The sequence below is a fragment of the Phoenix dactylifera genome, chromosome 12, assembly GCF_051530095.1.
Source record: "Phoenix dactylifera cultivar Ajwa chromosome 12, Ajwa_hap1_PhDact_Kaust_v1.1, whole genome shotgun sequence".
Taxonomy (NCBI): Eukaryota; Viridiplantae; Streptophyta; class Magnoliopsida; order Arecales; family Arecaceae; genus Phoenix; species Phoenix dactylifera.
In genome coordinates this window covers 23,099,211-23,112,695 of record NC_143201.1, presented here as the reverse complement: position 1 = coordinate 23,112,695, position 13,485 = coordinate 23,099,211, and the positions used below count along the sequence as shown (strand labels likewise).

The 13,485-nt window shown below is 40.2% G+C and overlaps 1 pseudogene; it reads left to right on the top strand.

The window, feature by feature from the left end:
* LOC108511616 (cytochrome P450 86A1 pseudogene) lies at positions 1-1,209 on the top strand (annotated as a pseudogene).
* The last annotated feature ends 12,276 nt before the right edge of the window (positions 1,210-13,485 follow it).

Genomic DNA, 13,485 nt, shown 5'->3' with positions numbered 1-13,485 from the left:
TATTTGACGTGATTCTGGGTGCTGGCGCGGCGGATGACGGGGCCAAGGGTGTGGCCCTTCTTCGGCAGCCTCCCGGGCCACGTCGCCCACCGCTCCCCCCTCCACGACTGGATCGCCGACAACCTCCGCCCGACGTGCGTGCTGCCGCTGCCGGGGGTGGCTCGGCGGCAAGGGCCGGTGACGGTAACGTGCAACCCGAGGAACCTGGAGAACGCGCAGCGCACCGGGTTCGACGACTTCCCTAAGGGCCCCCTGTGGCAGTCCAACTTCCACGACCTCCTGGCTCCTGGGCCACGGCATCTTCAACTTCGATGGCGACACCTGGCACCTACGGCGCAAGACCGCCGCCCGCACCCTCCGCCAGGCCATGGCCTCAAATTAATCCTGCCTCTGGCGCATCCTCGCCGACCACTCCGACGATCACCACCTCCATCGCAGTCACAGCGTCGACCTCCGAGACCTCCTCCTGCCGGCTTACCTTCGACAACATCTGCGGCCGCACCTTCGGCAAGGGCCCCGAGACGCTCTCCCCCGACCTCCCCGATCGACAACCCTTTCGCCAACGCCTTCGACGCCGCCACGGAGGCCACCCTCCAACGCTTTCTCGACCCCGGCTTCCCCTGGCATCTCAAGGGACTCCTCGACCTCGGGAGCGAGCGGAGCCTCCGGAAGAGACTACACGACCGAGGCCATCTTTTTGATGCATGATACACGACCGAGGCCATCGTCGCGCGCAAGGAGAACCCCCCGACGACCTGCCTTCACGGTTCATGAGGAAGAATGACGCTAACGGCCGCGACACATCCTCCGTCGCCCTCAGCTGGTTCTTCTGGACCGTCACGCAGCGGCCCGAAGGTAGTGGACGAGATTGCAGCGGTGCTGCGCGAGACGTGGGGACCGGACGTGGCGCGGTGGGTGGAGGAGCCGCTGGACTTCGATGAGCCGGAGCGGCTCGAGTACCTCAAGGTGGCGCTGGAGGAGACGCTGGACTGTACCCGTCGCTACCGTACGTAGGACTCCAAGTACGTGCTGGTGGACGACGTGCTGCCGGATGGCACAGCGGGGCCGGCGGGGTCGACGGTCACATACTCCATCTACTCGGTGGGGAGGATGGAGGGGGCATGGGGGAAGGACTGCATGGAGTTCCGGCCGGAGCGGTGGCTGACAGAGAAGAGGAGCCGGTTCAAGACAGCTAAGGACGCAAGATAGGCTCTCGATTGAGGATGATGACACAACTTGTAGCTCCGGCTGATTCAGCTCTATTTTTCTCAATTTGAGTGACATTTCACTAAAACTTTCTTCCGATGATCATGAGGATGATGATGAAGAAGGATATCTTTGAAAGGGTGATTGTGGCTCAATCTCAACTTATCTTAGCACTTCCTCTTGTTCAATTTGTAGCTCAACTACAGTAGTCTCATTTTGTTTTCAATCCCGTATGCATTCTTCTTCAAACACAACATTTCTACTCATGAACATATTCTTTGTAATTAGATTGTATATCTTATAGCCCATTGCTTGCCCACAATAACTAAGAAAGATAGACTCAAATCCACTTCAAAACAACTCTTCATTTCAACCATAAAAAACTGATAATATAATTTACAAATATGCAGAAAATCAACAACTAGGAAGATGCTTTTTCTTCTCATAATTTTCTTTTTAATACAAAAATCTGCTCAATAGATTTTTCCTATCAAGCTCTTACCACTTTCTTCTTCTTTTTCAAAGAGAAACTCTAAAGACACACATTAATACCATAAAACCCACGTGTTTTTCTCTTTTCTTTTACATAAAGTGAGACTCAGATTAAAAGACTATTAAACACACTAAGAAACCAAAAAATTACATAGGATGCCATAAAGCAAAAGGTCAAAAAAGACCTATTAAAAATTGGGTTTATATTTCCAACATCCCTTCTTAAACCCAATTTTTAAAAGTCTGCCTAACATGTTCTTCAATTGTCTAAATACATATGCTTTAATGACTTGGTGAAGATATCCACCACTTGTTTTTGAGACTTACAATGCACCAATTCCACTTTTTTCCTCTTCATCACATGCTCCTGGATAAAATGTTAGCGAGTATCAATATACTTACTTTTCTCATGAACTACCGGATTCTTAGCAAAAGCAATTGCCGATCGATTATCAATAAAAATCTTCATGGCACTTTCTTGAGGAAAATCTAAATAGTTTAACAAGTTGGAGGTGTTCTTGCTTTCATCCAAATCTCTATCCCAATCACTATCAGAATAATCCACTAGTCTAAACTTATGTAAATGAGAGTATAATAAACCATCATTGGGTGTACCTTGGATATAGTATAGGATCCTCTTGGCGGCATTGAGATGTGAATGATTCGGTATTTCCGTATATCTACTAATCAACACAACACCATAAAAAGTATTTAGTCTTATGCAAGTGAGATATCAAAGCTTCCAACCAAGCTTTTGAAATAAGTAGAATCAACATTGTCACTTCCAATGCTTTTTCTCAATTTCGAGCCATCTTCAAGAGGGGTATTAACCGGATTGCAAAACTCCATTTCAAACCTCTTGAGAATCTTCTTTGCATAGCCACTTTAAGAAATGAAAATTTCATTTTCCATTTGCACCACCTCAATACCAAAAAAATAAGCCATTAAGCCAATATCCATCATTTCAAATTATCGGATCATGCTCTTCTTGAATTTATTGAACAAAGTTGGATTGTTATGAGTCATGAAGATCAAGTCATCAACAGAAAGACACACAATCAATACATCTTCATTAGTAGTCGCTTTCTTATACAAAGCATGCTCATAAGGATATTTCTCAAAGCCATTGTCATAAAAATAATTGTCAATTCTTGCATTCCATGCTGTCGGTGCTTGCTTCAACCCATAAAGAATCTTTTTTAATTTGTACACTTTGTCTTTATGACCTATTTTAACATACTCCAAAGGTTGTTCTACATAAATCTTCTCTTCAAGAAAAAATATTTAAGAGAGCCGATTTCACATCAAGTTGATAAATTTTTCATTTGTATTGAGCGGCCAAAAAAAGAACCAATCAAATAGTCTCTAACCGAGCAACAAGAGCAAATACTTTACCAAAATCAACTTCCGATTGTTGCTTATAACCTTTTGCTACCAACCTTGTTTTATATCTTTGAACTTCTTCCTTTGCATCTTTCTTTATCTTGTACACCCACTTAATACTAATTGATTTTTTTTTTTGTGATAAGCTTGTCAAAGCCCAAGTATCATTCTTCTCAATTACCTCGATCTCTTCAGCCATTACTTTCTTCCACTTATCTTCTTGAATAGCCTCTTCAAAGTATATAGGATCACAATCCATGAAGAAACAATACAAATTTAGATTACTATCTTGATTCTCTATAGCTTCATAAACTTCTTTCAAGTTTCTCATCGTGAGTGGCATTTTAGTAAAAGTTTCTTCCGATGATGAGGATGATGAAGAAGAAGGGGATCTTTGAAGAGATGATTATGGCTCATTCTCAACTTATCTTGACACTTCCTCTTATTCAACTTGTAGCTCAACTGGAGTAGTCTCATTTTGCATGGTTTTAATCCTGCACGCATTCTTTTTCAAACACAATATCTCTACTCATGAACATATTCTTCGTAATTGGATTGTACATCTTGTAGCTCATTGCTTGCCCACCATAACTAAAAAAGATATACTTTTCACCTTTATTATCAAGCTCTATTATTTTAGCCTCCAGAATTTTAGCATATGCAATGCGTCTAAAAACTCTAAAATGAGAGATTATTTATTTGAAAGAGCTCCAAGCTTCTTATGGTGTCTTTAGATGAACATTCTTTGTAGGGCATTTATTAAATAAGTAAATGGCACATGCAATCACTTTGACTCAAAATTTTCTATGCATCCTTTTCCTTTTCAATATACTCCTCGTCATATCTAAAATTGTCCGATTTTTTTTTCCGACAATACCATTAAGTTGAAGCGTGTAGGATGGAGTCACTTGATGCATATTCCCATATATGCTTCTTACAATAATCTTTAAAGAGATTGGAAGTATACTCTCCCACTAAAATCTTCTTTCTCGCAAGTTGCACCACGGTCTAGCAATTGTGCACCCCTGCTCCATACACCGGGCTAGAAGAGGTTTTGGCCCTTTTGGTTTTGATGGTCCTATCATTGTTGTTTTCACAAAAAAAAATAATAAAAAAAAAAGTCAAAGGGAATGAAAGAAATAAAGAAAAAGCTCTTCATGCAAGCTAGTAGTGGAGCTTTTGCTGGGTAAAGTTGCTAATTAGATGCTGCAGGAGAATGAGAAATAAGCTTCTGATAAACCTACACAGAATAAAATTAATATAATTTAACATTTTGTGAGAAATATCAAATTTGAAAAACAAATGAGCTAGAAGTAAAACAACTGGGTAAGAATTCTATTTATTGCTTTGGCAAAACAAACGGGTTAGTTGGATTAGTTGAGAGAGAAGGAATTATTTCAAAATCACGCCTGGAACATGACCTAACTATCTAAAGCCGTCAAAAAGGGCTCCCGATCTGTCAGCCTCTCCTTTTTCAAATGGCCGATGCCCAGCCGGTAAACGAAGAATCAAAGATTAGAATATACATTCGAAGGGACTCTCGACGTGAGCTAATTGAAGAATTAAAGAGCTGAAGTCAATTGGAAAGGATTGTCCATAGGATAGCTAATTGCTTGAGTCTTCAGCATTGTTACTTTTCTAGGATAGAAAACAACGACAAAATAACCCAATTATCCATGATGACCAAAATTTCTATATATGGTTCTAGTAAGGAGTTGCTCCTTCCCCGGCTCTTGTAACTTCATAGTAAGTGGGACGCTCAAAAGTTCATAAACGGCTGCTACGGAAAAGAGACTGATGCGGACTATATATTTCTATGCACCATCCTAGCCGGACTATTTCAATGCATGCACCATCCTAGTCGGACTATTTCAATGCATGCATGCATCGTCCTGAGACGTGCTCTCTATTTCTCTCTCTCTCTCCGTACCATTATAACGGTCCGTATGGATGCATATTTAGTCCCATATTGACTATGCACTTGGTAGATTTTGAATATTTTTATAGAGCCAAAAAATCTAAATAAAACCTTCCGCCTACCTTTTTGAATAAGTCCTTGTATGTGACAAATGATATAAGAGTAGATCCAATCCATGACTGTATGAACTAAGAGACACTGCAGCCTAAGTCTATTGGGTCTGACCATTCTAGATCATGGTGTTTGTGAATAGATTTAAATCGATTTGAACTCTTAGTCTCGCGAGAACGTCAGAGCTTAAACGATGAAATATGTGAGAATACATATATACGAGTGTGTATTCATTTTCATATCGGCTTTATACTATGTAGATCTTGGATATTTATACAAGATCAAGAAGATCAAAGAATTTAAATAGTACTATTCGAACCCATGGCCACATTCATTAGATGAATGCACTTGGAGACTTTGATGGAAGCCTTTTCAATGTGCGTTTCTGTGGTTCTGGTGTTTAATTGTTAGGAAGAGTGCGTTTCTGTGGTTCTTGTGTTTAATTATGTGTGTGTGTGAGAGAGAGAGAGAGAGAGAGAGAGAGAGAGTTTTCTCCAGGATTGACATTGTCCATGTTTGCTAAGTGCCAAGTACTGCTTGAGCCCGTAGCTTTGCTGTTTTTCCTGTCCGTATCCATCCTAGCTACTCAACGACAAAATAATGACGGGAGCGCTTTACTAGTAAACAAAGAAGAACTATTCTCTTCTTAGAAAATGTATTGTCCTGCGGCAATAGACGAAAGAAAAGGAACTATCCCGGTAGTTGTACTAGTCGACATTTCTAAGTTCTTAGCAAGGCAGCTCCATCATGATCAGCTCTTATAACTTTATGGTAGAAAGACCCTCAAAGTTCATAGACGGCAGCTGCGGAGAAGACTGATACGGATAATATATTTCCATGCATGCATGCACCACCCTAGCTAGTTGGACTATTTCAATGCATCCATGCACCAACCTGAGACGTGCTCTCTCTCTCTTTCTCTGCGTGCGCAAGTGCGTGGAATACTTTTCCGACCTACAGCCACAATTCATTAGATGCATGCGCTGAGCCGCTGATATTGGAGACTTTGCTGGAAGTCTATTATTAATAGGCTTTTCTGTGGAAGTTCTTGTGTTTACTTGTGTGCGTGTGTCTCTCTCTGTGTGCGTGCGTGTGTGTGTGTGTGTGAGAGAGAGAGAGAGAGAGTCTTATATAGTGGTTTTACCTTTCTCTAGGATCGATATGGTCCATGGTGATTATCCTGGAAGTACTATAATGGCTGCTGCGCAAATCACTAGCTGTTAGCCGGTAATATAATGATACAAAATTATTATATGTCTAGGAAATGCAAAGTTTTAATTTTCTTCCTACACTGTTTAATCACTACCAGAAAACACGCGTATAGTGACGGAAAATTAGTGACGGACCGTTATCAGTTACTATTTGTGACGGATTAGTGACCGACAGAAATTTGGTCACCGTGGTGTAAACTTAGTGACCGTTTAGTGACAGACCGGTCACAGAATGCGCGGGTAGGATGGGCGCCAAACCTTAGTGACCATCATAGTGACGGGGTATCTGTCAGCAATATGATAACCAAAATTGCAACCAGACAGTGACAAATTCAGCCATCACAAATATAGTAACCCTAGTATTTATAAATTTTTAAAAGATTATTTTTGGCAGTAACAGATTATTGACAAAAATTTCTGTCACCAAATTTAATTTTTAATTCCAAAAATATTAAAAATATTATTTTTGAGTAAACCTAAATTAAAAGAAAAGATAAAAGGAGGAATATCCAAAATGAAACTAAGTGTGCCCGCCGTTCCGCCCAAATTTCTTCGATAATCCAAATTCCAATCGCTCTCTAGAAAACTCAAATTTCTTCTTCTCATTTTAAAATCTCATGGTGTCGGCCATGACCCATTTGCACCCCTATTGCAAGTTTCCTGCTTTATAGAATTTTTTTACCATGCTTTATAGTTCAAAAATATTTTTTCCTTGCAAGTTCCGTCCAATCAGCCTTATAAATAAAAAATAGTTTGATATGAAATTTGGCTTGCAAACCGACTTAGCCCAAATCAGCCTTATAGATAAAAATTAGTTTAATATGAAATTTGGCTTGCAGACCGACTTAGTTGATTCCCGATTGAGTTAGGGATTTGGCATTGCGTTCCCATCTCCTCTCCTCTCCTCCACCTCCCGCCTCTCCTCTCCGGCTCCCTCTTGCCGACGATTTTTGCCTCCCCGTCGGCGGCGACCACGGCACATGACGCCTCCCGATCGCGGCTACATCACCTCGTCGACGCCCCCCTCCTTCTTGCTCGTCGGAACCGGTTCTTCCCGGAGGTAAACCCTATCCTACCGAGGGTTTCATTATTTCTTTGCTCGGCGGCGCCTGTGTTCATCTCCTTCTCAGCCAGGACCAAACGTGTGGCTACATCACCTCGTCGACGCCCCTCTCCTTCTTGCTCGTCGGAACCGGTTCTTCCCGGAGGTAAACCCTAACCTACCGAGGGTTTCCTTATTTCTTTGCTCGGCCAGGACATGGCGTTAATTGAGCTTTTAAAACTTGTTGACAATGTCCTTTAACTATATATGAGATATTCATGTTGATGCTAATGATGCTTATCATGTGTTTCTTCCTTTTTTTCTATTTTATTATTTCCTGTTTTTATTACTGTAATGCTTGCCCTTCTTTACAATCTACCTTGCTTCTATTTTTGTCAGTTACCATACAACATACCGACATGAGTCTTGAGGCCAGGGCATAATATTAAAGATTGTTTGGGAATTTGATTTCATTTTTTCCCCCCTTCTTCCTGCCAAAGAAATGGGAGCCACTTTATCATAACCAGCCAGTTAATCTTAAATGGTTCTGAGATACTATTTGAATATATCATATATAGGATCCTTTACACATTATTTTGCCTTTTTCTTTTTCTTAAGCTAGCTAATTTCTAATTTTGCCACATAAAATTGTCTTTCATGGGACATTTATTTGCAGACTGCTTCATATTATTGTATATCTGGTCCACATGATGCTAACTTTGTTTGCATCCTTAGTTTTCCCAGTCTAACTATAAAATGTATTCAGTCATTCACTTCTACACCATGCATTGTGTGGGGTATTAGTGGGTCTGCAACACATTGATGATGTTTGAGTTTTGTCAGGAGTGCTCATTGTGGCAAGTAATTGTCACTTACTCTAGAACTAATCCTCTCTCAAATGTCAGTGACGAAGCAATTGCTGCATTCTTGGAAGCATCTGGAGAGTCATTGACTGAACTTTCACTCAACAGTATTAAAAAGGTATGGCACAAACTTCCATTTTAGTGTCATTACATGGTTCTCTGTAGAAATTATTCTTTGCGATGCCAAAAAGAATAAAATGTCTTTCAATATATGTTTGCTTCAGAAATATTTAGGAATTCATTTTAAAAAGGCCTATTGACCCCTCACACACTACACATAAGTATTAACAGTTTTATACTAAACTTTGGTCACATCTCCGAAGCAATGCAAGAGTCTATTGTTAAGCACCCGATGTGGCTATTAAGGCTTTCAGGTTAAATTTGTCATGATGTTGCAATATGATGGATGAGTTCAAACACTCATAGTGGTTAAATCAGAAATCATCAGGCTGTCATGCAAAAATTTCTTTTACACTATTGCTATACATCCTTCTTAAATTTTTTCTGGACACCACAGCCTCCACACTCCACCATTTCCTTCATTAGTCAAGTTTATATATTTTACCCCTTGTGATGCCAATTTTGATGTCCGTATTCATAAATGGTATTGCCATTGTGACCTCAGGTTTCGCAGCAAACAGCCATATCTATTTCTCGCCGCTGTTATTTGAAGTTGCAGAGTCTGGATCTATCCTTTTGCCGGAACATTACGGATGAAGCACTTGGTTTGATTGTTGACAGCTGCGTCAATCTAAGGATCCTCAAACTATTTGGATGCAGACAGGTATATATGTCCATTTAAGAGCTTTTTTCCAGTTGGCAATCTATATCATGTAGTGTGGACATTTGCCTCCTAGTGAAATCATTGAATGAATGCCTTTTCTTTTCCCCCTGCTTAGGAAATACCTCCCATCAGTATCTGTTCAGAACGCATCCAAGTGCATTTGAATGTTGGCATCTGCTTGCCATAACTAGGTACTGGAGTCATTTCAAAACAGAAAACCCAGTGTATACAAAAATGTTTCAGGAGCCATATTAGGGAATAGGGATTCTATTAGCATCTGGTTATGTTCATACTTGAGTTCCTCATCCATGGGTATTATTTGGTAGATTCCCAGATACCATTTCAGATAAATGGATATATATATAATCCTTGTAGATCAAAGAATTTTGTTGATCCCTGATTATAACAATAAACATTATCACTTTACATTTCAATAATTGTCCATTCAGAGGACAAAAGTTTGTGGTTTCTAGGCATGATTTCAGGACACTTGGTTCTGTTAAGGGTTAAGTCTCTCTCTCTCTCTCTCTCTCTCTCTCTCTCTCACAGAGAGATTGAGAGAGAGAGAGAGAGAGAGAGAGAGATGTTTATGCTATTACAGTTTTACCTTTATGAATTTATTTATGAATTTTTAAGTTTGATTTGCAATGAAAATATCTGATAATAAGTTTCCCTGCAGATTACAGAGATGTTCCTGGATGGCCATTCCAATTCCCAAGTTATGATCATTTGACTGAAGGGGGCAATATTGGAGGAAATAGAGATGCCCAATTTCATATAAGTTTTCAAGTCCTTTTGTTCGATTCCTCATTCTTGTTCTGAACATAGCATTTGCATTGTCTATACTTCTTGTCCCCAAATTAGTCCAATAACATTCATATATTGAACCCTCATGAAGGTGATTGTTATTTGTAAGAAAGAACAAGGTATACTCAATAAAAAAAAAAAAAAGATCAAGTGATGATCTACAGTATTCCTTGTTTGTGTCTGTGGTCGATGTTTATATTTCAGGTTGCAGACCAGGGTGCACTTGGGTTTGGCTAGATCTATGCTGCCAGATCATTAATGGATTTAAGTTGGTTCCAGTCTAAAATGGATTTTGATTCTAGAATCATATGAACTAATAGTTTCAATTTGTAATTCGTTTATTACTTTGTTGAGTTTTGGTTGTGGTGGACCTACTGCCAGAGCCTGCTGGTTTGTTAGATAGCATATGCTGACCCTGCTTTGCTGAATCTGGGTGCCTAACCATACTTTAACATACCAGACATCGTGAATCTTGTGAAACGAATAAATTATGAAGGCCAGAACAAGTCTCACTGGAATTATTGGGCAATCATCATCCTCTTCCACCTCTACAAGTCAAGCTCCAGAGCTGTACACTCATGAAGACCTTCTACGTATTCTTGAGCAGGAAAAGAAAAAATGGCAAGAGGAGGTTCTTCAAAAGATGAGAGAAGAGATTGGCTTTGGACCAAGGCATGCAGATCGGGGGAGTAATGGTGATTCTGGTTCTGCTGATCATGCTTCATTATAATTGTTTTTGCCTTAGATGATAGGTCTTTGCATTCCTAGGAGGAATGAAATCTCTGTTGATCTTTATGACATATTTTTAGACTTTGATTTTGATGGATTCAGGACATGTTGATGCCAATTTTGAATGACATTTAAAATGACTTTTGCCTAATGTTGAATGCCTTTGCTATTAATGATATTATTATTATTATTATTATTATGAGCCAATCAATGTACCAAATGTACCAGGTTATTAGATTGTGATCGGTGACCAAATTTTGGTTACTAAATTGTTTACCAAGTATTGTGACGAGCAGTCATAAACTTAGTGACAGGATTTTGGTTAATAAAAATTGATTTTGCTCAGCGCGTTTGTAACCAATTAGTGACCGTAAACTTATCACTAGGTCAGTGACGGGATTAATGACAAATGTAGTGACAAAATGTGTGACCATGTCTGTGACGACTAAATCTGTCACTAAAGGTTGTGACAGATTAGTGACCAAACTTGTGACCGCATTCTGTGACAAAATCAGTGACCAAGTTACCTTCGTCACTAACTCCGCAACTGGATAGTGACGGGAAATACATAATTTCTTAAATATTTAATTCTTGAATTTGTAACGGCTTAGTGACAGCGGTTCTGTCACGGAGGTTAGTGACGGGAATCGCCGCCGTCACTGAGAATTTAGTGACGCGTGTTTTTGTAACGAAGTCAGTGACGGGAGCTCCGGTCACAAATTCCATATTAGTAACCGGAAACACGGTATAGTGACGGGAATCTCCGTCACTATACGCGTGTTTTCTGGTAGTGAATGTCATGCCATAATAGCTTTTATCAATTATCATAAAATTAAAGAAACAATAACAATAGCAAATAACAATGTAATTTGACTATTTTGGTATTGATCACCAAATTAAATGTTATGACTTGGGCTACATACTATTTTTTTTTTATTTTTTTGCTAAAAGTTTGATAATTCGAAACTCATTGATAGGTCATTTCGATATACATGGATCATTTAAATACGAAAAAAATCAAAAAAAAAACTATACATTTTAGTTGTCTCCTATCTATGCATCAAGAAGATGTAAGGACACAGCTCTTATAAGCTTGAAGTCTGAATTCTAAATTTCAGAATTAGGTTAAGTCTATATATTCCAAATATTTGATCATTTTTTCCAAAGATTACAATTCTATATAATACGTTGGTTCTACTGAGAGAAACAATATTTGATCGATCATTAGGAATAATACAAATTTATTGCACAAGGGATGGTTAAATGTTACGTTAACCAGCTCCAGCACTAAATAGCTCCAGAAAACTTCTCTTGTATACTAATAGGCACCCTATGCATTTTCCTTCTTTTTATATATATCGGGTGTTGCTGCCCATCCTTCTGACAACAGGAACATTCATTGGGTGTTCCTGAAAAAACTAATTTTAATTTCATCCTCTCTCTAAACCTTTTTCAGCGGATATTTACATAGAATCAAACCTGACCCACAAACGAATCTGATCTGGTTTTGGCCCTTATCTTAACTCTTAAGTCCATGGTCTACCAGGGACCTAAACCCACATCTATGGCAATATGCATGATCCCGAGGGAATAGACCAAAGTAAAAACACATGCAAACTCCATCACCATGATATGTTCCAATTCCAGGCTTAGCCTCCTAAATCCAGCAAGCACCAGACACAGACCCCTTGAGCCAAACAGATCAAATCTTTGTTCACCATACACCAGGGGCGGCCCAATGCGTTTGGGGGCCTAAGGCGAACTCAGTAAGAGGGGCCTTTTTTTTTTTAATTATGAAATTTTTTTAATAAATGCAATGAAACCCAAAGACCTCAATCTTTGATCAAAAAAGTCAAATCTTTGAAGAAACTCATCAGGAGTAAGCAACAAAAATTGCAAGCAAAAATTGCTTGTTGGAACTTGGAAGTGCCCAATATGGTGTGGCTACATCCAGCAACTATGACTCCTTTGTCCACCTAATGATAGACTTCATAGTGAAGAGGCTCGAAGTCATCATGATGCAGAAAAGGTTTAGCCAGCTGGGTGGCCTTCAACACGATAGGGAGGTGAGGGCATTGGTCAATTATTTCTCTGAGATGTAGAGACCTGTGCGAGACAAATTTGCCCGGCCCTAGCTCTCTCAGATGACAACCATTCTAAACTTTGAAAGGACGTCTGAGAGTTTGGACTTCTGGGGAGAGAATGACTTTTAAAAAAAAGCCAGCCTCAACTCAATCCAAAGCGTGATCAAAACCGTGAAGAACCCCAAAACTCTCCAGAAAAAATCAGATACAGGAAAAAAGATTCAATCTTTATCAAATGAACGCCAAAAAGAAGAACAAAAAGATAACCCTAAATGTCAAAAACAAGGTATGAGAACTAAATGCTCTTACTGACCTCAAATGAAACTATTCTCTCCTTCAGCGGCCCCTGCCCTCTGGTATCTCATTCCTCCAAATCTAATATAGTTGAGAGAAGTCAGAGAAAGAAAGCATTAAAAAAATTAGATTTTTAAGACTCTCGCAGCAGAAAGAGGGGGATTTGATGGCTAAAAGATTAATGTGTGGACTGTGGACAACCCAAACAAAACCCGGATCAGAGACTTAGAGCGACGGGTATAAATTTCAATAAAGAAGGAAGGATTCAGTAGGATTAGCAAGCATAGGAAGAGGCGAAGAGCTCAACTATTTAACATTTAATAAGCACAAATTAGGGTCTCACGGTCTCACCTTCCCTGTCAAAATTGAAAATCCAGTGGAGTGGACTTTAGAGCGGAGCCGATGAGGCCGGAGCTGCGGAGCGGCGGAGCCGACGAGACCGGAAGCCGTGGAGCTCGGAGTCGGAAGTCGGGACTCGGAAGGCCTCGCCGCCTCGGTCGCCGCGGAGTTGGAGGTCGGAGGAGCCGAGGACGGCGACTCGGAGTCGGCGAGGAGAGGACG